Here is a 23,804-nt window from a genome sequence, read left to right on the forward strand (position 1 = left end):
ACTATGAACAAAAGAGAAGATTCAATAAATTTAAATTGGAAATGAAAGTAGAGATATGAGTACCTATTTTACAGAAATAAAGAGGATTATAAGAGAATGCTTTGAACAATTATACCAACAAGTGGGATAACCTAGATGAAATGGAAAAATTCTTAGAAATGTACAAACTACCAGGAATTCCAAAATGGCAATGGAGTAGGTGGATGTTCCAGTTGCCACCTCCTAGGACCAAACTGGAGTTATAACTAAATTTAAGAACAATCATCCTGAAAAACCAATTTAGGACTAAATTAAGAGGAGTCACAGAAGAAGCCACATCAAGGCTGGTAGAAAGGGCAGGGATGTGAAAAGGCTGCCCCCAGTCCCTGGAGTGAGCAATGGCCGAGGGTCCAAAGGGACTCTCAGATATGGAGAGGTTGTCCCTGAGAGGTGAGGCTCCTAAACCCCAGGCTGGGTACCACAGCTTAAAGCACCAGAGACTAAAAGAGGTGCCCATAGCATTTGGCAGTGAAAATAGGTGGTATTTCTCTCTGCAAGAAAGAGACAAAAGTTCTCAGAGATGCAGACACCCTCTCAAAGGGCCAAAACAGAAAATCTTATTCACAGCCATTTACCCTGGGCCCCTAGTGAAGAGATGGCTGAGAGGACTAGAGTCCCATGAGGAGAGTGTGAAATTGGCAGCCCTGGGGAGAGACTCAGTCCTGAATCCTGTGCTGAGTCATTCTCTGGTACTGCAGTCTCCATCTTTCTTGGGAGGAGCAGTCCCCTCCATGCAGCATCACCTGGGGGAAAGCAACTGTCCCACCCTCAGGAATCTCTTGCCTCATCTTGAGAAGTAAGCAGCCTTGGCCAGGAAACAGAAGGTGTGACAGTAACTCAGTTGTCTGATGTTGAGGCCAGAGGTTTTACCCCCACTTTCCTGAGAATATGGTCCCTCTGCTCATGCAGATTCAGTAGAAACTGTCCAACTGTGGGCAGACCAAATCTCTGGGTTTCAGAAGCCACACCCACTGGACTCCTAGTGGTCACACCCTGCTAAGGTCTGTGAAAAAATACAGGATAGACTGACACCTGGGACCAGGGTGGGAGCCACACCCACCACCTTTCCTAATCCATGAATTGCCGCAGCCTCTAGACTCTACAGATGTTTTTTCAGGGGCCAAGTCCAACAAGCATCCAGCAGACAGAGGCAGGAGGTGGATCTGGAAACTTTGGACCTTCTGCTGGCTTGTCCCCAGTGCTGGTAAAAACCACCTAGGTGTGCAACTTGGTCCTTCTATGTGCACATAAGCCCAGCAGAGGCAGCCACAAACTCTGGATTGCTTATAGCTCCAAAAAGTTTACTGAGGGACAGTCATGGGCAATGTCTTACACTGGTCTGCACCAGGTTTCCTCCTAAGAGGCCTAGAATCAACACATCCAGTGGCCAGTTACAGACTACAGTAAAGCAAAGCCAACTAGCATATCCAAAGGCAGAGCTCGGCAGGCTCTAAACCCAGCTGAGGCAAATTCCACTTTTTATGTCAACACCTGCTTAGCAGCTTGCACGCAGTGGACAAGGTAAAGCTTCACAGTCAGCCAGTTCAAGTCCTGGGAGAGAGGCTTAGAGCACAAACAGTCAAAGTATGAGTTCCTTGGAGCTTATTGTTGAGACCAGTCAAGGGGCTTAGCCACCTTCTTAGGTCGGGGGCACAATTAGCCCCAGTGGAAGACTCTTTCAATCTTCCTCCCTGAGACCAGGGGCTCCCCAGCTGAAAGAACTTCTGCAGAGGGGAATGTCAACACCACCCAATCTGAACCTGCTTCTCACCTTGCTGGGGAGAAATAGAATTGGAGTATCCAGCAGTGTCTGGAGATTAAGCTATGAAGTAGGGGCCACTCTCTCCAGACTGAACCCCTGACCAAGAGACCCCCAATGTTGGTAGGGGGTCTAACTAACGTTATCATCCCAACCTCAGCTGCTCTAACCCACTAAGCTTGCAACCTGTGGAAGGGTTGGTGGGGATGAGGCCATTCTACAGTTTTCCCACAGAAGACTCTGTGGGAAGACCAGGCAGCTGCAAGAGGAGGTGGAGCAGCTGAAAAGTGGGGGCAAATCTTAAGGAAGTTGGGCCCTTTTATGGAGCTGCTGTCAGCTCTAAGCAGGAGGAAGCTGATTCTTATACACAGGTTGGACCCTCACCCCCCACACTGTTACAGAAAATGCAGACACAAACAGTGAATAGAGTGGTAGCGCCAAACAGATAGCTCATAGTGGGTTACAAACAACACCTGACATCAACCCAAACCTGAATCCTACCCAAGAGAACCCAGAAACAACACAACCAGTAGTGGGTGGCAGACCATACAAACACTAGCCTCAACTAGCCACACAAGTGGCACACCCAAAAGAGGAGTCCAGCAGGCACTGGGCCCTGCTGAGAATAACAATGCTCCACCTACAAAAGGGACAATGCACTGAAGACTCACATACAACAGGAGGGTAAATATAATCCTCAAGAAACATTCCTAGAGCAAGGAGCTCAGGTGACCCAGAGGTTAATATCACTGAGCCCACCTTCCCCATAAAGATGTCACAACAAATCTGGGAATCAGAACAGAGCTACCTAATACACAGATAAAATTGGCAGACCAAAAAAATATGACCCAAATGAATCAACAAGAGAAATCCCCAGAAAAAGAATGAAACGAAATGAAAGTAACCAAACTACCAGATGCAAAGTTTAAAATAATGATTATTAGGATGCTCAAGGATCTTAGAGTGAGAATGGATAATTACAACGAGAACTTAGTAAGCATTAAAAAGGACATTAAAACCATAAAAAAGAACCAGTCAAGCCTGACCAGGTTGCACAATGGATAGAGCATCAACCTGGGACACTGAGGACCAAGGTTCAAAACCATGAGGTTAGTCCCTGGCAATGGGCAATGAGGCATCTGATTGGTGGTGCTGTTCTTATATCAGTCAGGGGCAAAGCAGGTGTTCAGCCCAGTTTATCCTAGCTTATTGCCTATATTGGTGGCTAGAGCTGTTTCATGCCTAGGGCACATAAAAACAAAACAAAACAAAACAAAAAAACACGAGGTCACTGGCTTGAGCATGGGCTCACCAGCTTGACTGGGGGGTCGCTGGCTTGAGCATGGGATCATAGACATGACCCCATGGTTGCTGGCTTGAGCCCAAAGATCGCTGATTTGAAGCCCAGCATCACTGTCTAGAGCCCAAGGTCATTGGCCTGAGCAAGGGGGTCACTAGCTCAGCTGGAGCCTTCTGGTCAAGGCACATATGAGAAAGCAACCAATAAACAACTAAAATAGCCTGACCAGGTGGTGGCATGGTGGATAGAGCATCAGACTGGGGTGTGGAGGACCCAGGTTTGAGACCTCAAGGTTGCCAGGTTGAGCATGGGCTCTTCTGGTTTGAGCAAAGCTCACCAGCTTGTACCCAAGGTCGCTGGTTTGAGCAAGGGGTTACTCAGTCTGCTGTAGCCCCATGGTCAAAGCACATATGAGAAAGCAATCAATGAACAACTAAGGTGTTGCAATGAAAAACTGATGATTGATGCTTCTCATCTCTCTCTGTTCTTGTCTGTCTGTCCCTAGCTATCCCTCTCTCTGATCTCTGTCTCTGAAAAAAAAAACACTAAAGTAAAATGCTGCAATTATGAGTTGATGCTTCTGATCTCTCTCCTTTCCTGTCTGTCTGTCCTTGTCTGTTCCTCACACCCTCTCCCTATCTCTCTCTCACTAAAAAAGAAGAAAAGGAAAGAAAGAAAGAAAGAAAGAAAGAAAGAAAGAAAGAAAGAAAGAAAGAAAGAACCATTCAGAAATGAAGACTGCACTAGAAGGAATCAACAGCAGGCTGGATGAAGTGGAAGATCGAATCAGTGACTTAGAGGATAAGATAAACATAAGCACAGAAGTATAGCAGCAAAAAGAAAAGAGGCTTATAAAGGCTGAGGAAACTGAGACCTCTGCGACAACCTGAAGAAAAAACAACATCCACATCATTGGGGTTCCTGAAGAAGAAGAGAATGAATAAGGAATAGAGAACTGGTTTGAAGAAATCATAGCTGAAAACTTCTCTAAATTGATGAAAGAAAAAGTCACACAAGTATAAGAAGTACAGAGTCCCATTAAGGATGAACCCAAAGAGGCCCACACCAAAACACATCATAATTAAAATGCCAAAGATAAGAGACAAAGAAAGAATACTAAAAGCTGCAAGAGAAAAGCAATTAATTACCTACAGAGCAGCACTCATAAGGCTGACATCTGCCTTCTCAACAGAAACACTTCAGGCCAGAGGGAGTTGGAAAGAAATATTCAAAGTGATGAAAAACAAGGCCTGACCAGGCAGTGGCACAGTAGATAGAGCATTGAACTAGGATGCTGAGGACTCAGGTTCGAAACCCCAAGGTCTCTAGCTTGAGTGCGGGCTCATCCAGCTTGAGCATGGGCTCACCAGCTTGAGTATAGGGTCATAGACATGATCTCATGGTCACTGGCTTGAGCCCAAGGTCGCTGACTTGGGCGAGGGTCACTCACTCTGCTGTAGCCCCCTGGTCAAGGTACATTTAAGAAAGCAATTAAGCCCTGGTTGGTTGGCTCAGTGGTAGAGCGTCAGCCTGGTGTGTGGAGGTCCGAGTTCGATTCCTGACCAGGGCACATAGGAGAAGCACCCATCTGCTTCTCCACCCTTCCCCCTCTCCTTTTTCTCTGTCTCTCTCTCCCCCCCACAGTCAAGACTCCATTGGAGAAGTTGGCCCAGGCACTGAGGATGGCTCCATGGCCTCCACTCAGGCGATAGAATGGCTCCAGTTGCAATGGATCAATGGCCAGATGGGCAGAGCATTGCCCCCTGGTGGGCATGCCTGGTGGATCCCAGTCAGGTGCATGTGGGAGTCTGTCTCTCTGCCTCCTCGCTTCTCACTTCAAAAAAATACAAAAAAAAAAGAAGCAATTAATGAACAACTAAGGTGCTACAACAAAAAATTGATGCTTCTCATCTCTCTCCCTTCCTGTCTGTCTGTCCCTATCTGTCCCTGTCTCTGACTCTCTCTCTGTCTCTATCCAAAAAAAAAGGCCTTTCCAAAGTGATGAAAAACAAAAACCTACAACCAAGACAACTCTATCCAGAAAAGCTATCATTTAAAATTGAAGGAGAAATAAAGAGCTCCCCCCCCCAAAAAAGTCAAATTCATTACTACCAAACAAGAAATGTTAAAAGGCCTGCAATAGAAAGAGGAAAGAAAAATAGAAGTCAAAATAAAGAGGATTAGCCTGACCTGTGGTGGCGCAGTGGATAAAGCGTCGACCTGGAAATGCTGAGGTCGCCGGTTCGAAACCCTGAGCTTGCCTGGTCAAGGCACATATGGGAGTTGATGCTTCCAGCTCCTCCCCACCTTCTCTCTCTGTCTCTCCTCTCTTTCTCCCTCTCTGTCTCTCTCTCCTCTCTAAAATAAAGAAAGAAAGAAAGAAAGAAAGAAAGAAAGAAAGAAAGAAAGAAAGAAAGAAAGAAAGAAAGAAAGAAAGAGGATTAGGCCCTGGCCGGTTGGCTCAGTGGTAGAGCGTCGGCCTGGCATGCAGGAGTCCCGGGTTTGATTCCCGGCCAGGGCACACAGGAGAAGCGCCCATCTGCTTCTCCACCCCTCCCCCTCTCCTTCCTCTCTGTCTCTCTCTTCCCCTCCCGCAGCCAAGGCTCCATTGGAGCAGAGTTGGCCCGGGCACTGAAGATGGCTCTATGGCCTCTGCCTCAGGCGCTAGAATGGCTCTGGATGCAACAGAGCAGCGCCCCAGATGGGCAGAGCATCATCCCCTGGTGGGCATGCCGGGTGGATCCTGGTTGGGCGCACGCAGGAGTCTGTCTGACTGCCTCCCCGTTTCCAGATTCAGAAAAATACAAAAAAACAAAACAAAAAATTAAATAAATAAAGAGGATTATAGGTTTAAAGAATAAAATGACAATAAATAAGTACATATCAATAATAACCTTAAGAATAAGTGGATTAAATGCTCCAATCAAAAGACATAGTGTAGCTGCATGGATAAGAAAACAAAGACCAGCTTGGCCAGGTGGTGGTGCATTGGTCTGGGATGCTGAGGACCCAGGTTAAACCCCCGAGGTCACCAGTTTGAGCATGGGATCATAGACATGACTCCATAGTTGCTGGCTTGAGCCCAAAGGTTGCTGGCTTGAAACCCAAACTCACTGGCTTGAGCAAGGGGTCACTGGCTCAGCTGGAGCCCCCCCAATCAAGGCACATATGGAAAAGCAATCAATAAACAATTAAAGTGCCACAACAACTAGTTTATGTTTCTCATCTCTTTCCCTTCCTTTCTGTACCTGTCTTCCCCCACCCCACCTTGCTTAAAAAAAAAAAAAAAGGTCAGAATGGAAATAAATGACATAGAGGCCAAATGAACAACACAAAAGATCAATGAAACCAAGACCTAGAGCTGGTTCTTTAAAATGGTAAACAAGATTGACAAACCTTTAACCAGTTTCATAAAAAAAGAGAGATAGGACCCAAATAAATATAATTAGAAATGAAAGAGGAGAAGTAACAACTGATATCACAGAAATACAAAGGACTGTAAAAAAATATTATAAAAATATTATGCCAAAACATTGGACAACCTGGGTGAAATGGATAAATTCCTAGAAACATACAATCTTCCAAAACTCAATCTGGAAGAATCAGAAAGCCTGAGCAGACCAACTACAACAAATTAAATTGAAATAGTTATCACAACCTCCCAGCAAACAAAATTCTTGGACCAGACAGTTTCACAGACGAATTGTTCCAAACATTCAAAGAACTAATGCCTATCCTTCTCAAGCTATTCCAAAAAATTTAAGAGGAGGGAAGATTTCGAAGCTCATTGTACAAGGCTAGCATTATCCTAATTCCAAAACCAGGTAAAGATACTACAAACAAAGAAAACTATAGACTAATATTGTTGTAAGGTGCCAAAAGCTACAGAATTAATATTAACATTTTAGAAAGCTTAAAGAACATTTTTTTGATTTGGGCTGGGCGTACAGAAAGGTTTTGTGGATGATCTCTCTGTACTTGTGTGATTAGCATAAAACCAATATGGCTGATGGCATTGTGTTGTAAATGCAGAAGAGGAAGGAGACTTGGATTCTCTGACCTTCCCCCATACCTATGGGGGAAGGTTAAATAGCTAGCCAGGTACAGGAAGTAAAAGATTAAATTAAAATATTTTCTTATACTGATGAACCTTTCACAGGCATTTGTCCCTATGGGAACTACCCCTTCCCTCCTGAAAGCATGTAGTTAATGTATGTATCTCTAAACAGAAGATATAAACTTATGCCGTGGTGTCAGGTTTTTTTCCCCTCCCTTGTATAATTAAGAGTATATAAACAAGTTCTGAACTATTTTTTTTTTTTTTTTGTATTTTTCTGAAGCTGGAAACGGGGAGAGACAGTCAGACAGACTCCCGCATGCGCCCGACCGGGATCCACCCGGCACGCCCACCAGGGGGCGACGCTCTGCCCACCAGGGGGCGATGCACTGCCCCTCCGGGGCTTCGCTCTGCCGAGACCAGAGCCACTCTAGCGCCTGGGGCAGAGGCCAAGGAGCCATCCCCAGCGCCCGGGCCATCTTTGCTCCAATGGAGCCTTGGCTGCGGGAGGGGAAGAGAGAGACAGAGGAAGGAGGGGGGGGGTGGAGAAGCAAATGGGCGCTTCTCCTATGTGCCCTGGCCGGGAATCGAACCTGGGTCCCCCGCACGCCAGGCCGACGCTCTACCGCTGAGCCAACCGGCCAGGGTAAGTTCTGAACTATTTTTGAGGGCTGCACAATTTGGGTCTGTGACCCTGTGTTAGCCATATGCGGCCGGCATATTTAATAAATTTTCTCCTTTAATAAAACTTTTCAAAAACTTATTTGGACTACGTGCCTCTACAAAAACCCATGGAATTGTGGATTGGGTACTTTATAACAATATCCCTGATAAGATGCTAAAATTCTCAACAAAGTATTAGCAAACCATATTTAGCAATACATTAAAAGATCATACATCATGATCAAGTGGGATTTATTCTGGGCAATAAAGGCTGGCACAATATTCACAAATCAATAAACATGCTTCATCACATAAACAAAATGAACGATAAAAATCACACAATTATATCAATAGATCCTGAAAAAAGATTTTTTTTTAAGTGAGAGGAGGGAAGATAGTGAGACAGAATCCCTCATGCACCCCGACCAGAATCCACCTGGCAACCTCTATCTGGGGTCAATGCTCAAATCCACTGAGCTATCCTCAGCACCTGAGGCCTACATGCTTGGACCAACCAAGCTATCCTCAGCACCAGGGCTTGATGCTTGAACTAATTAAGTCACTGGATACAGGAGAGGAAGGGGGGTGGAGAGAAGCAGATAGTCATTTGTCTTGTGTGCCCTGACCGGGAATCAAACCTGGAACATCCATACACTGGACTGACACTCTATCCACTGAGGCAACTGTCTAGAACCAGAAAAAACCATTTGGTAAATCTGTTGAGGACTGAAAAATCAACAGAGTATTTTGCAGTTTGGACAGAGGTGCTGGGAGCTGACTGTAAGCTGACAGTCTGCCCACCCCCCCACCCCCACCTCACCTGCCTGATTAAGTTACAAAGTGCTGTGCTTTAGTACTCGTCCCACCTCCCATGTTCCCTGGAAAGAGTAGAAGGAAATTATTAAAGTTGTTTATGTTAAGTATTGGTGAGGGTTTTTCTGCACCTGGTGGTTTTCTTGTGTTGCCTTGGAGACATGATTGATTTGCTAATGGCGACCTAGTCTAGTAAATAAAGAAGGATGTTTTCTGGGGGGTGGCCATGATTTTGCGGCTCTACCAGTGACAGATCAAGCAATCCTGTCTCATACTATTCATCACCAGAACGCTGCAGCCCTGCATAAACAGTTTCAACTTTCTTGGGAAGCAGCAGGGCAGATTGTTAAATCCTGTCCAAGGTGTCCAATACTACAATCTGTCCCTTCGTTTGGAGTTAACCCTTGAGGTCTCCTATCAGGACAACTTTGGCAAATGGATGTAACTCATATAACTTCATTTGGCAAACAGTCCTTTGTCCACGTTGAAGTGGATACTTATTCTGGATTTATAGTAGCCTCTGCCAGAACAGGAGAGGCTGCTAAGCATGTTATAGCTCATTGTTTGTATGCATTTTCTACTATTGGACTTCCTAAATTGATTAAAACTGACAATACTCCTACATATGCAGGGAAAAGCATTTACTATATTTTGTCAAACCTTTTGAATTACGGGTATTTCTTACCATCTTTTTTATTTATTTATTTTTTACAGAGAGAGAGTCAGAGAGAGGGATAGATAGGGACAGACAGAAATGAAGAGAGATGAGAAACATCAATCATTAGTTTTTTGCTGCGACACCCTAGTTGTTCATTGATTGCTTTCTTATATGTGCCTTGACTGTGGAGCTACAGCAGACCGAGCAACCCCTTGCTCAAGCCAGCGACCTTGGGTCCAAGCTGGTGAGCTTTGCTCAAACCAGATGAACCCACGCTCAAGCTGGCGACCTCAGGGTCTCAAGCCTGGGTCCTCCGCATCCCACTCCAATGCTCTATCCACTGCACCACTGCCTGGTCAGGCTCTTACCATCTTTAAAGTCAAGGTATTATTAAAGTATACCCAGCAAATATTTAAGGTTAATTTTAAAAAATATAAAAGGGGGAGTCATATCCTGTAACTCCTGCAAATCTACCTTATCTTTAAAATTTTTCTTCTGAATGCTGATGTACAGGAGATGCCAAACGTCTTTCTCCTGCAAACTTCTACCCTCTTTTATTTGATCCAGCTAATAACACTGTTTTGTCTTTTTTCAAATAGCTCCAGATATATAGGCAGATAAGGACCCTCAAATCCCTCAGTGAGATCTTCTGAGCATGGCTTTTAAGGTCTATAATGACCAAGAGGCAGACAAAGCCCAAAAGAGATCAGGTAAAATACCAGCTCTTGGCATACGCCCTTAAAGGCTCCAACACCCTGAAAGGGCCTCATAGGACTCCATCTGGGCCCTTCTTCAATAGTGGGAAGGAATGACATTAAGCCAAACCCTGCCAGGCTTACATGCCTTTGCTGTGGGAAAAAAGGGACATTGGAAGGTAAGCTGCCCCCTCACTTTTCTAAGGGAGGGTTCAATCTCTTCCAGCCTTGCTCCAGCCACCTGTGACCTAACCTTGCCCAGCCTGCTGCTACTTGCCACTGAAGGTTAAAGGTGCACAGGGCCATCGGCACCATCTCACATCACGTTGGACAAGCCTAGGGTACTTCCTCTAAGTAGCAGGTAAACTGATCTCATTTCTTATGGTCACAAGGGCCACTTACTATGTCTTGCCTGAATATTTGGGTTCTTATTCATCCCTCGAAGATCTCTGTTGTGGGTGTTGATAGTTTTATTTTCTGCTGCTTTGTTTACTATATAGTGTCTCCTTTATTCCTCTTGCCTCAATGCCCCATGCATATTTTAGGCTGGGACCTACTCCTAATTTAGAGCTCTTTTTCTCCTTTTTGCCAACTTCTATTACAAATTTACCTCTGCCATCCAGCTTTAGTGTATCCCAAGGTTCTCCTCACCATCCCACAGCTGGAAAGCTCCAGGGAAAGGCCCCCTAGGTTTATCTCTCCATTTTTTTTTTGTATTTTTTTTTAAATTTTATTTATTTATTTTTACAGAGACAGAGAGTGAGTCAGAGAGAGGGATAGACAGGGACAGACAGACAGGAACAGAGAGAGATGAGAAGCATCAATCATTAGTTTTTCATTGCGCATTGCAACACCTTAGTTGTTCATTGATTGCTTTCTCACATGTGCCTTGACCGCGGGCCTTCAGCAGACCAAGCAACCCCTTGCTGGAGCCAGCGACCTTGGGTCCAAGCTGGTGAGCCTCGCTCAAACCAGATGAGCCCGCACTCAAGCTGGCGACCTCGGGGTCTCGAACCTGGGTCCTTCCGCATCCCAGTCTGACGCTCTATCCACTGTGCCACCACCAGGTTAGGCTTTTTTGTATTTTTCTGAAGCTAGAAACGGGGAGAGACAGTCAGACAGACTCCCACATGTGCCCGACCGGAATCCACCCGGCACGCCCACCAGGGGTGATGCTCTGCCCCTCTGGGGCGTCGCTCTGTCGCAACCAGAGCCACTCTAGCACCTGGGGCAGAGGCCAAGGAGCCATCCCCAGCACCCGGGCCATCTTTGCTCCAATGGAGCCTCGGCTGTGGGAGGGGAAGAGAGAGACAGAGAGAAAGAAGAGGGGGAGGGGTTGAGAAGCAGATGGGCGCTTCTCCTGTGTGCCCTGGCCGGGAATCAAACCCGGGACTTCTGCACGCCAGGCTGACGCTCTACCACTGAGCCAACCGGCCAGGGCTCTCCAGTTTTGAAGAAAACGGAAGCTCCATCTCCACACATGCTGCAGATGGCTTTTCCAGTCTACCTGAATCATTACCAGCTAGAAGCAGCGGTCATTGGGACTTGGATGCGAGCTGCAAAGTATGGAAATGTGACAACAATTCCAGTGCCATGTGGACTTCTGGACTCCTGCTCCTTCTGTCAGTTCCTAATGGACTAAACTGGAGTTGAGTTGCATTTGCAGGAAATTTGGAATGGTGATGGTGTGACATTCGAATAAAAGTTATAAAATACATTAATAGGCTTTAGAAATAACTTCAAAGGAACTAGTCCAGTAAACAGATGACCCCAGACTCCCAGGATGGCTAGGAGCTGAAGAGTCCTTGAGATAGAGAAGTCGTCAGACTCCCAGGATGGCTAGGAGCTGAGGAGTCCTTGAGATAAGGAAGTCACAAGAACTGCTAAGACAGAAAATGTAACCACATCCTAGGGGATAGATAGGGATATTTCCAGCTGGGGCTTTCAACTGTATGACTGGTTACTAAGGCACGTGACTAGAATTTAATTTGGGGGAACCAATTGCTAAATGCCAAATTTGCTTCTGTATGAACTGCTTGCTTGCTATACTATAAAAACCCCTAGACTGTAGGCGCTCGGGGTGTGGCTCTTGTGACTATCACTTGAGTACATCCCTGCGCAGGTTTGTTTTGTTTTGCTTTGTTTTCTTTTTCTCTTGGCCATAAAACTTTGTCTGAAACTCTCCAAACGTCTCCAGTGTTTGTTTTACCCGGCGAGTGGAACATTTTATGGGGGCTCGCTCCGGGATGCCCATTACGGGAATTTTGGCTGGGGACAGGCGGAACAGCTCGAGCTGGTGAGTATTTTGTTGTGGAATTCCCTTGTTTCTGTAATCTGTCTGGCTCCGGAGCATTTGCAGTCTGTGGTGGCAGACAGGACGCTGTCAGAGACCCGCCCAGACACTTGGGCCAAAGGGAGGTTTCTGTTTCTGTCTGAAATCGATCGATCGTTTTGAAGTAGTGAGCTCACTCGCGCTGCGCCGCGCTGCTGTCTGGTTGTTTGTTTAGCCTGAATGACTGTGTAGGAAATTTTGTGTATTGCCCTCCTGGGATTTGCTGCACTGTTGTGTTTGGTGTTAATTTGTTTGCCAGTACAGTGTGATCAACGCTCATCCATCTAGATCACCCTGCTTATAGGGTAGGGAATCCTGTGTGTTGTCTTTGTAGGACTAGAAGCATACCTGGCTGAGAAGAACAAGTACCGCGAGATGGGACAGCAAGAATCTACTCTTAAATCCCCTCTTGATTGCATTTTAAGTAACTTCTCTGATTTTCAGAAGAGAGCTCAGGGTTATGAGGGACCTCCACCCGATCGAGAAACTCTCCGGACCTTAAGCCAAGTGGAGTGGCCATCTCTTAAGGTTGGATGGCCATCTGAAGGAACCTTTGATCTGCCTATAGTTTTTGCAGTAAGAGCCATTATATATCAGGTGCCTCACCCAGACCAATATGTGTATATAGATGTTTGGATAGATATAGCTACAGACAAACCTAGGTACATTAAGAGGTGCATAAAAGCTAATCAAAAGGTTAAGAGAGCTATTTGTGTGAGCGCAGCGGACATTAAGCCTCACCCTCCCTCCGCTCCACCTGCACCTAAAAGAGAGCCTCCCAAATCGTATCCGGTCCTTTCTGATGTTACTGAGGATATAGTAGACCCTATAAATTATCCTCCTCTTCTTCAGAAGCCCAGGAAGCCAGATTCAACTGTGCCCGAGAATGTCCAGAGTCCTCCCCACACCCGGGGGGGGACCCCTTATGCTCAACCTTCCTTTGATGGAGGTGCCCCAATGTTGCCTCTTAGGGAGGTGCTGCCCCCACTAGATGAAGGACCACATGCACCGTCCCGAATGATTTATATTCCTTTTCTACTAGTGACCTTTATAATTGGAAACATCAGACCCCGTCGTTTTCAGAGAAACCTCAGGGGTTAATTTCTTTGCTTGAGACTGTTTTCAGGACCCATCAACCAACTTGGGATGATTGTCAGCAGCTTTTGCACACCCTGTTCACAACGGAAGAAAGAATCCGCATCAGCCAAGAAGCTGAAAAAGTATTTAGGGAAGAGGGGGGCACTGAAAGGGAACTAGAGAGGACGCTCCCCAGGAGCCCCCCCTCTTGGGATCCAAACAATGTCAGGGATAGGGAATCGCTTACCCAATATCGCCAGGCTCTATTAAGGGGAATAAGGGCAGCTGCTAAGAAACCAACCAACTTTAGTAAGGTAGGTGAGGTAACTCAGGGGAAGGATGAGTCCCCTGCTGCATATTTAGAGCGGCTAATGGAGGCCTACCGGGTTTATACCCCTATTGATCCTGAGGCAGAGGAAAATCGCAGGCTAATAAACATAACCTTTGCCACTCAGGCAGCCCCAGACATTAGAAAGAAGCTCCAGAAAATAGAAGGATTTGAGGGAAAGAATAAGAGTGAATTATTAGAAATAGCACAGAGAGTCTATGTCAATCGTGATGACCCTGAGTTAGGGAGAGCAGCTGTAAAACTACTCTTGGCACAGCAATCAAAAGGACCAAAAGGGAAACAGCAGCCCTTTAAGGGAAAGAAGGGAACTTTCCCGCAGAAGCAACTAGATAAAGACCAGTGTGCTTATTGCAAAGAGAAAGGTCATTGGAAGAAGGATTGCCCTAAACTACAGGCCGTAAATCAGGAACAAAGCTCACAGGTTTTGCTCCAATTAGATTGACGGGGCCAAGGCTCCATTTCTGTTGGCCCCCAGGAGCCTATGGTCACACTGTCAATTGAGGGGAAACCAACTACCTTCCTAGTTGACACGGGGGCCACTTATTCCGTCCTAAAGAGACCACTTGGGACATTACAAAAGGAATCCACAAAGGTAATAGGGGTCACTGGCAAAGCTGTCTCATATCCTCGAGCCACTGCTCGGATTACAGACCTGGCGCGAGGGACTATTACTCATTCATTCCTGATTATTCCAGACTGCCCTTACCCGCTGTTGGGACGAGATTTGTTGCAAAAATTTCAAGCAACAATAACCTTCAACCAGGAGAAGAATGCAGAGGGCAAGGTATTAGTGACTGTGCCAATATCAGAAGAATACCTGATTGCCTCCCTCCCGGAAGGTAAGAGTGGGTTTACGGGCATCCCCGAGGAAGTAAAGCAGCAGGTTCCTGGAGTTTGGGCAGAAAATAATCCTCCGGGATTGGCAGTACATCAGCCGCCTGTAGTAGTGCTGTTGCGGAGTGATGCCAGCCCAGTACGCATCAGACAGTATCCTGTACCTGCTCGGGCTAAGCAGGGTATAGCACAGCACTTGAGGCGCTTATTAGAAGCCGGGATTCTCCGGGAATGCCAATCTGCCTGGAACACTCCTCTACTGCCAGTACAAAAACCTGGAACTCAGGACTATCGCCCAGTGCAGGACCTGCGTGAAGTGAATGCTCGGGTAGAGACCATACATCCTACTGTGCCAAACCCCTATACCCTATTAAGTTCATTGCCACCAACGCATGTTTTCTATTCAGTATTAGATTTGAAAGATGCCTTCTTTTGCATTCCATTAGCAAAGCAAAGTCAGGAAATGTTTGCCTTTGAGTGGAATGATCCTGAGAATGGACTTTCAGGCCAATACACTTGGACCAGGCTCCCTCAGGGTTTTAAGAATTCACCAACCATATTTAATGAGGCTTTGTGCAAAGACTTACAGGAGTTTCGAGCCGGCCACTCTTCAATTGTGCTGCTGCAGTATGTGGATGATCTCCTTATCGCAGCCCCAAACCAGGAGAGTTGCCAAGAAGCTACATTGGAACTACTCCAAGAACTGCAACGGATGGGCTATCGAGTATCTGCTAAGAAGGCCCAAATTGTCACCCAAACCGTGAGTTACTTGGGGTATGACTTGAGGGGAGGACAACGTAGTTTGTCTAGCCAAAGAATTCAGACTATATTACAGATTCCTGAGCCTGTAAGTAAGAGGCAAGTACGAGAATTTTTAGGTGCTGTGGGATATTGCAGACTTTGGATACTGGGATTTGCAGAGCTGGCCAAACCTTTGCATGAGTTAACACGGGGAAAAGAGGAACAATTTGTATGGACAGAGGAGGCACGAGAGTCTTTTCAAAAACTTAAGGAGGCCCTAGTTGCAGCCCCGGCATTAACCCTGCCAGACTTGTCTAAGTCTTTTCAACTATTTGTGACTGAGAAGAAGGGCATTGCTCTAGGGGTCTTCTGTCAAGAACTGGGACCTTGGAAAAGACCAATAGCCTATCTGTCCAGAAGACTAGATCCTGTGTCATCAGGTTGGCCAAATTGTTTGAGAGCACTTGCTGCTACCTCCATCCTTGTTAAGGAGGCCAGTAAACTGACTCTGGGTCAAGACATTCAGGTCATTGGAGAGCACTATTTAGAACAAGTGCTGCGGGCTCCACCGGATAGGTGGATCTCGAATGCCCGACTAACACAGTATCAGGCACAGTTGCTGAACCCCCCCGCAATACAATTTTTGAAAACAACGGCCTTGAATCCTGCTACATTGCTCCCGTTGCCAGACCCATCGGTGATCCATGACTGTAGACAAATATTAGATACCATTACAGGAGCCAGACCAGATCTACGGGATCAGGCCTATGAGAAGGCAGATTTAACTCTGTTTACAGATGGAAGTAGCTATGTTCGGGATGGGCAAAGGTATGCTGGAACTGCGGTGACCACTCAAGATACTGTGTTATGGAAAAAGGCATTGCCTAAAGGCACATCTGCACAACGGGCTGAGCTTATCGGACTCACACAGGCCCTTAGAATTGCTGAAGGGAAAAGTGCCAACATCTATACAGACAGTAGATATGCCTTTGCCACGGCCCATGTACATGGCGCCATCTACCGGGAGCGTGGGTTATTGACTACTGCAGGAAAAGAAATTAAAAATAAAGATAAAATTTTAGCTCTATTAGAAGCCATTTGGTTGCCTAAAAAGGTGGCAATAATACATTGCAAAGGACATCAAAAGGGGGATTCCCCTATAGTAAAAGGAAACCACTTTGCTGATCAAGCGGCACGGAATGCAGCAGAAGAGGAGGAACACACTAACCAACTGCTACTCATCCCACCCCCTACTCTACAAATAGAACCGAGGTATGAGCCAAAAGAAGAAGAGAAAGGTAAGCAACTAGGGGGTAAGAAAAGTAAACAGGGATGGATAGAATTACCAGACAGCAGAATATACCTACCACAAGGAGTGTTAAGACAAATAATTCAAGAAATACATAGCAGCTCCCACTTAGGACAACAAAAACTAGAACATCTAGTAAGAAAATATTATAAGGGAGCGGAAATCAGAGATATCATACACTCTGTTGTGTCTAGGTGTCAGGCCTGCGCCAAAGTAAATGCTGTCAATAAGAAATTACCTCCTCTCATCAGGCACCGAGGAAAAGCTCCTGGAGAACTATGGGAAGTAGACTTTACCGAAATGACTCCAGGGAAATTAGGCTATAAATATTTGCTTGTTCTAATAGACACCTTTACTGGATGGACTAAGGCTTTTCCTACAAAAGGAGAAACTGCTTCAACAGTTTGTAAAATACTTTTAAGAGAAATCATTCCACGATATAGCATTCCCATTGCTATAGGGTCAGATAATGGACCTGCTTTTGTGTCCAAGATATCACAGGAATTAGCAAAAAGATTAGAGATCAATTGGAAATTACATTGCATTTATCGGCCTCAAAGTTCAGGGCAAGTCGAGAGGATAAATAGGACCCTTAAAGAGACTATAATTAAGTTAAGAGAAGAGACTGGCGAAAATTGGGTAGAGCTACTCCCTTTTACATTATATAGGGTTCGAAATACACCTTATACAGGAAAATGGACTCCTTATGAGTTAATGTATGGGCAACCAACTCCTTTGGTTCCACAAATAACGAGGGAAGAAATTGAGGGTTCTAATCAAAGTTTTCTAAAGTCCTTACAGGCATTACAACTGATACGTGCAGAAGTACGGGCGCTTAGAGACCAGCAGAAGGACCAACTCAAAGGACTTCCACTGCCAACTCCACCGGAGCCAGGACAATGGGTATGGATTCTTAACCACCGTCGCGGGAACCTTGACGCTCGGTGGCAAGGACCGTTCCAGGTACTGTTCAGCACACCCACGGCTGTGAGAATAGCTGAAAAACCTTACTGGATTCATCTATCACATGTAAAGTTAGCTCAAGAACCGAGCTTAAAGGAAGCCAAATGGAGAGTCAAAGCGGATCCCCACAATCCCTTAAAAGTGCGGTTCTTACCCGAATCGTAGCAATGGTTTTCTTTTGTATGTTATCCAATATTAAACCAGTACCTGCTTTCCAGGAAAACCTGAATCATCCAGAGAATTTATGGGTAGCTTTAGCACGCACCCTAAATGTCTCATCGTTTTGCCTTGAACAGGATAGTCATTCTCATTTCATGTTAGGAAAATGTCTACGCCCAGTATGTAAACCGGCAGCTGACATAAGGAATTTAACTTTCTTCTCCAGTATCCCTAATAAGACTGTAACTTATCTAGATTTAGCAAACTGGGGAAAAGTTTCTTATCAGTTGCCAAGCCATGCATTACAGATTCATACTCCCCATAGCATTATTGTACCCAATGATACTTGTGTTCTTTTTGTTAATTGTAGTAAAAATTGTAAGACAATCCCTGGTTTTTTACCCTGTAAGAATACTATCAAATACCCTTCCATTTATGGCTATGTTACCCTGCCTACTGGATGGTTCTTTACCTGTAACTCTATGACATATAATTATATTCCCCCTAATCTTACTGACACCACTTGTTGTTTATCTAGGATTGCTACTTTCTTACCTAACAAGAATGATTTGTTACTTCTTGAGCATAATACCACTCTTCGCAGCAGGCGTGCTGCCTCCATCCCTGTAGGACCTGAATGTCATGATGAAGTACGATTATTGTCAGAAGCTGAAGGATATGCCATAATTTTAAGTGTTGTAGGGAATCTAGTATGGGGTGCTTACAATCATAGACAAATCCAGCATTTAGCTTGTAACTTAGCTAAAAGCATCAACGAAACGTCTCAAGCATTGACTCTTTTAAATCATGAACAGCAGCAATTACGTCAAGCTATTTTAGATAATCGGGCGGCTATTGATTATCTATTATTATTTCACCACCAGGGTTGTGAAAAAATAAAAGGAATGTGTTGTTTTAATTTAACTGATAACAGCAATGAAATCCAGGATAAAATAGATAAGATAAAACAGTTAGCAGAGCACATTCAGCAAAATAATGACAATTTAGATTGGTTCATCTCTATATTCAAACTGTCACCTTGGCTAACTACATTGATAACTACACTAGCAGGACCATTGTTAGTATTGTTATTGGCCCTCACTATTGGACCCGTAATCCTTAACAAGTTATTTGCTTTTATTAAGGAAAGAATAGAAACAGTTAAAATAATGATTTTATCTCAGCCATACCAACGCCTTAGTGCAGCCGAAGAATCTCCGTTATAGTTAAGGATTTAACTAGGACAAAGAAGAGGAGGAAATGTGACATTCGAATAAAAGTTATAAAATACATTAATAGGCTTTAGAAATAACTTCAAAGGAACTAGTCCAGTAAACAGATGACCCCAGACTCCCAGGATGGCTAGGAGCTGAAGAGTCCTTGAGATAGAGAAGTCGTCAGACTCCCAGGATGGCTAGGAGCTGAGGAGTCCTTGAGATAAGGAAGTCACAAGAACTGCTAAGACAGAAAATGTAACCACATCCTAGGGGATAGATAGGGATATTTCCAGCTGGGGCTTTCAACTGTATGACTGGTTACTAAGGCACGTGACTAGAATTTAATTTGGGGGAACCAATTGCTAAATGCCAAATTTGCTTCTGTATGAACTGCTTGCTTGCTATACTATAAAAACCCCTAGACTGTAGGCGCTCGGGGTGTGGCTCTTGTGACTATCACTTGAGTACATCCCTGCGCAGGTTTGTTTTGTTTTGCTTTGTTTTCTTTTTCTCTTGGCCATAAAACTTTGTCTGAAACTCTCCAAACGTCTCCAGTGTTTGTTTTACCCGGCGAGTGCAACAATGGTACCAACATGGACTTGGTGAAATTACATTAACATATTAAGGACATTTGAAATAGTGAAGACTCTTATTATAGATCCTGCTTTATTGGCTAAAAATTTGCTTGATAATCTAAAAGGCTTTAATCTCTTTAATGTATTAGAATACTTGTTTGGGTATCTGTTAGCATTGGCTATACTAATTTTGTGTTTGTTCTGTGTTTTTTCAGTCTGCCTCCAAATTAGAATCTGGGAAACTAGGAAATCAGATGAGTGCAAATCTCAGCACACAAATTAAAAATAAAAAAGAAAAGGGGGATATGTTGTGGACTGTAAATGGCAAAAAGCCTTTGTAGATTCAAGGTTTAGGAAAATGCTAAGTTCTCCCCCCTTCACCTCCATATTGGCTATGATGTTGAGTATTTGCACCCACTTCACTTGCTTGCTTAAGTTGCTGTAAGCAATTTACATGCCCTTCTTCTTACTCTTTGTTTGTTCAGATGTTGGTTGATTTTGCTTACGTATGGTAGGGGGATTCCTGTTTATGCCTTGGGATAGTTCTTGTTTTAGCGTCAGATGTGTAACTTTGTATCAAGGACTTCCTTGATTTGCATATGGCTATATAATAAAGCAAACTAGGGGCACTCGAATATTGCCATCAGCATTGAAGAGTACTCCCGATCCCATCCTTTTTTCTTAATAATTCTGTTTTCTTAATTCCGCACCATTCTCACTCAAAAGTCAGAATTAGGAGCCGCGCTGGTCTGCGACAGGCCAGGGCAGGAGTTACTGCTGGCAAGGAGCTGTGGCATCCTCCAGAAATCCATCTTATATATGTCTTTAAGTCTTTGTGTATTTTTCATTCATTTTTGTACCATTCCTGCTCAAGACTCTGGAATAGACTTGTCGCGCAGGTTGCGGCATAAATCCAGCACCCATTTATGATCAAAACTCTCAGAAAAGTGGGAATACAGGGAACATACCTCAACATAATAAAGGCTATATGTGACAAAACGACAGACAGCATCACACTCAATGGGCAAAAATTAAAAGCATCCCCTTTAAGATCAGGAAAAAGACTGAAGTGTCCCTTTCACCACTCTCACTCAACATAGTTCTGGAAGTCCTAGCCACAGCAATCAGTTAAGAAGAAGAAATAAAAGGCATCCAAATTGTAAAAGAAGATGTAAAACTTATTATTTGTTGACAACATGATACTGTACATAGAAAATCCTAAAATCTCAGTAAAAATTACTAGACCTGATAAATGAATTCAGCAAAGTGAGAGGATATAAAATAAATATTCAGAAATCAGTGGCATTTTCACAGATCAATAATAAACTGTCAGAAAGAGAAATTAAAGATACAATCCCATCCACTATTGCAACAACAACAAAAAAATAAAGTACCTAGGAATAAATTTAATCAAGTAAGTAAAAGACTCATACTCAGGAAATTATAAGACATTGAAAAAAGAAATCAAGGAAGATACAAACAAGTGGAAGCATATACTGTGTTCATCGATAGAAAGAATTAACATTATTAAAATGTCCCTATTACCCAAAGGAATCTATAGATTCAATGCAATTCCTATTAAAATACTAATGGCATACTTCACAGATCCAGAAAAAATATTAGAAAAATTTGTATGGAACCAGAAAAGATCCTAAATAGCCTCAGCAATCTTGAAAATGAAGAACAAAATGGGAAGTACTACATTTCCTGTGATCAAGATATACTACAGGGCCAATATAATCAAAACAGTCTGGTACTGGCATAAGAACAGGTATACAAATCAATGGAACAGAACAGAGAACCCAGAAATAATTATGCCTTCATGGTCAATTAACATTTGACAAAGAAGGTAATAATAAATGGTGTTGGGGCCCTGGCTGGTTGGCTCAGCAGTAGAGCGTCGGCCTGGCATGTGGATGTCCTGGGTTTGATTCCCAGTCAGGGCACATAGAAGAAACAACCATATGCTTCTCTACCCTTCCTTCTCCCCTTTTCTCTCTCTCTCTCTCTCTCTCTCTCTCTCTCTCTCTCTCTCTCTCTCTCTCTTTCTTTCTTTCCATCCTGTAGTCATGGCTCAGTTGGTTCAAGCACATTGCCTCCACCTCAGGCACTAAAAATAGCTCAGTTGTGGTTGCTGAGTGGTCCCAGTTGGGGCACATGAGGGAGTCTGTCTCTAGCTCCCCTCCTCTCACTTGGAAAAAAAAAGAAAAAAAAGATGGTGTTGGGAAAATTGGACAGGTACATGCAAAAAAATGAAACTAGACCACCAACTTACACCATTCACAAAAATAAACTTAAAATGAATGAAAGACTTAAATATAAATGTGAAACTATAAAAATCCTAGAAGAAAACATAGGCAGTAGATTATAAGACTTCTCTCAAAGCCATGTTTTTGCTGATATATCTCTTGGTCAAGGGAAATAAAGGACAAAATAAGCAAACAGGACTATATCAAACTAAAAAGTTTTGCATAGCAAAAGACATTATTAACAAAATAAAAAGACAACCCACTCAATGGAGAACATATTCTTTGATACATCCAATAAGGAGTTAATAACAAAAATTTATAAAGAACTTCTAAAACTCAATACCAGAAAAGTAAACAATCCAATTTTAAAATGGGCAAAAGAAATGAATAGACACTTCTCCAAAGAGGACATATATGTGGCCAATAGGCATATGGAAAAATGCTCAATATCACTAATCATTAGGGAAATGCAAATTAAAACCACAATGAGTCTGACTGGTGGTGGTGCAGTAGATAGAACATCGACCTGGGGCACTGAAGTTCCAGGTTTGAAACCCAAAGGTCTCCTGCTTGAGTGTGGGCTCATCAATCTTGAGCACAGGGTTGCTGTCTTGAGCTTGGGATCATTGATGTGATCCCATGGTCATTGGTTTGAGCCCAAAGGTCGCTGGCTTTAAGCTCAAGCTCCCTGGTTTGAGCCCAATTTTGCTGGCTTGAACAAGGGGTCACTAGCTCGGCTGGAGCTCCTGGTCAAAGCACCTATCAGAAGCAATCAATGAACAACTAAAGTACCACACTACGAGTAGATGCTTCTCATCTCTCTCCCTTCCTGTCTCTGTCTGTCTCTCTCTTGGAAAAAAACAAAACAAAACCCACAATATGTTATCACCACACAGCTGCCAGAATGACTCTCATTAACAAATCAAGGAACAAGAAATGTTGACGAGGCTGTGGAGAAAAGGGAACCCTCCTGCACTGCTGGTGAGAATGCAGACTTGTGCAGCCACTGTGAAAAACAGTATGGCATTTCCTCAAAAAGTTAAAAATGGAACCCAGCTATCCCACTTCTAGGAATATATCCTAGGAATCCCAAAACACTAATTCAAAAGAAGAATGCACTCCTATGTTCATTACAGCATTGTTTACAATAGCCAAGATCTGGAAACAGCCCAGGTGTCTGACAGCAGACAAATGGATAATAAAGTGGTGGCACGGTTACATAGTGGAATACTATGTGGCCATGAAAAAGAAAGAAATCTTACCTTTTGCATCAGCATTGATGGATCTGGAGATTATCGTGCTAAGTGAAATACGCCAGGTAAAGAAAGACAAATAGTACATGATCTCACTTATACGTGGAAAGAATAATAAACACAATAAACTGAACAAAATATAAACAGAGGCAGGGTCATAGAGAACAGATGGACAGCTGTCAGAAGGAAGGGAGAAGAGGGAACAGGATCAAAGAAGGTGACAGGATTAGCCAAGTTAAATATACATAAATACAGACAACAGGGTAGCAATTCCTAGAGGGAAAGGGGGATGGAGATAAAAGGAGGGAGGCAAGAAGGTGAAATGGGGGTGGAAAGAGACTGCATGGGACATGGGGAGCGTGATGTGGTGGGTAGAGGGTGTTATATTGAGTGGAATACTTGAAACCATTCAACACAATAAATAAAACAAATTTTTTTTGTGTGTGTATTTTTCTGAAGCTGGAAACGGGGAGAGACAGACAGACAGACCCCCGCATGCGCTGGACCGGGATCCACCTGGCACGCCCACCAGGGGGCTATGCTCTGCCCCTCCAGGGCGTCGCTCTGTTGTGACCAGAGCCACTCTAGCGCCTGGGGCAGAGGCCAAGGAGCCATCCCCAGCACCCGGGCCATCCTTGCTCCAATGGAGCCTCGCTGTGGGAGGGGAAGAGAGAGACAGAGAGGAAGAAGAGGGGGAGGGGTGGAGAAGCAGATGGGCGCTTCTCCTGTGTGCCCTGGCCGGGAATCGAACCCGGACTTCTG

At 44.3% G+C, this 23,804-nt stretch overlaps 1 pseudogene; it reads left to right on the top strand.

Moving 5' to 3' along the window:
* Positions 1-2,910: 2,910 nt before the first annotated feature.
* LOC136381671 (small nucleolar RNA SNORA48) lies at positions 2,911-3,053 on the top strand (annotated as a pseudogene).
* Positions 3,054-23,804: the final 20,751 nt, after the last annotated feature.

Source organism: Saccopteryx leptura, chromosome 9 (assembly GCF_036850995.1).
Source record: "Saccopteryx leptura isolate mSacLep1 chromosome 9, mSacLep1_pri_phased_curated, whole genome shotgun sequence".
Lineage (NCBI taxonomy): Eukaryota > Metazoa > Chordata > Mammalia > Chiroptera > Emballonuridae > Saccopteryx > Saccopteryx leptura.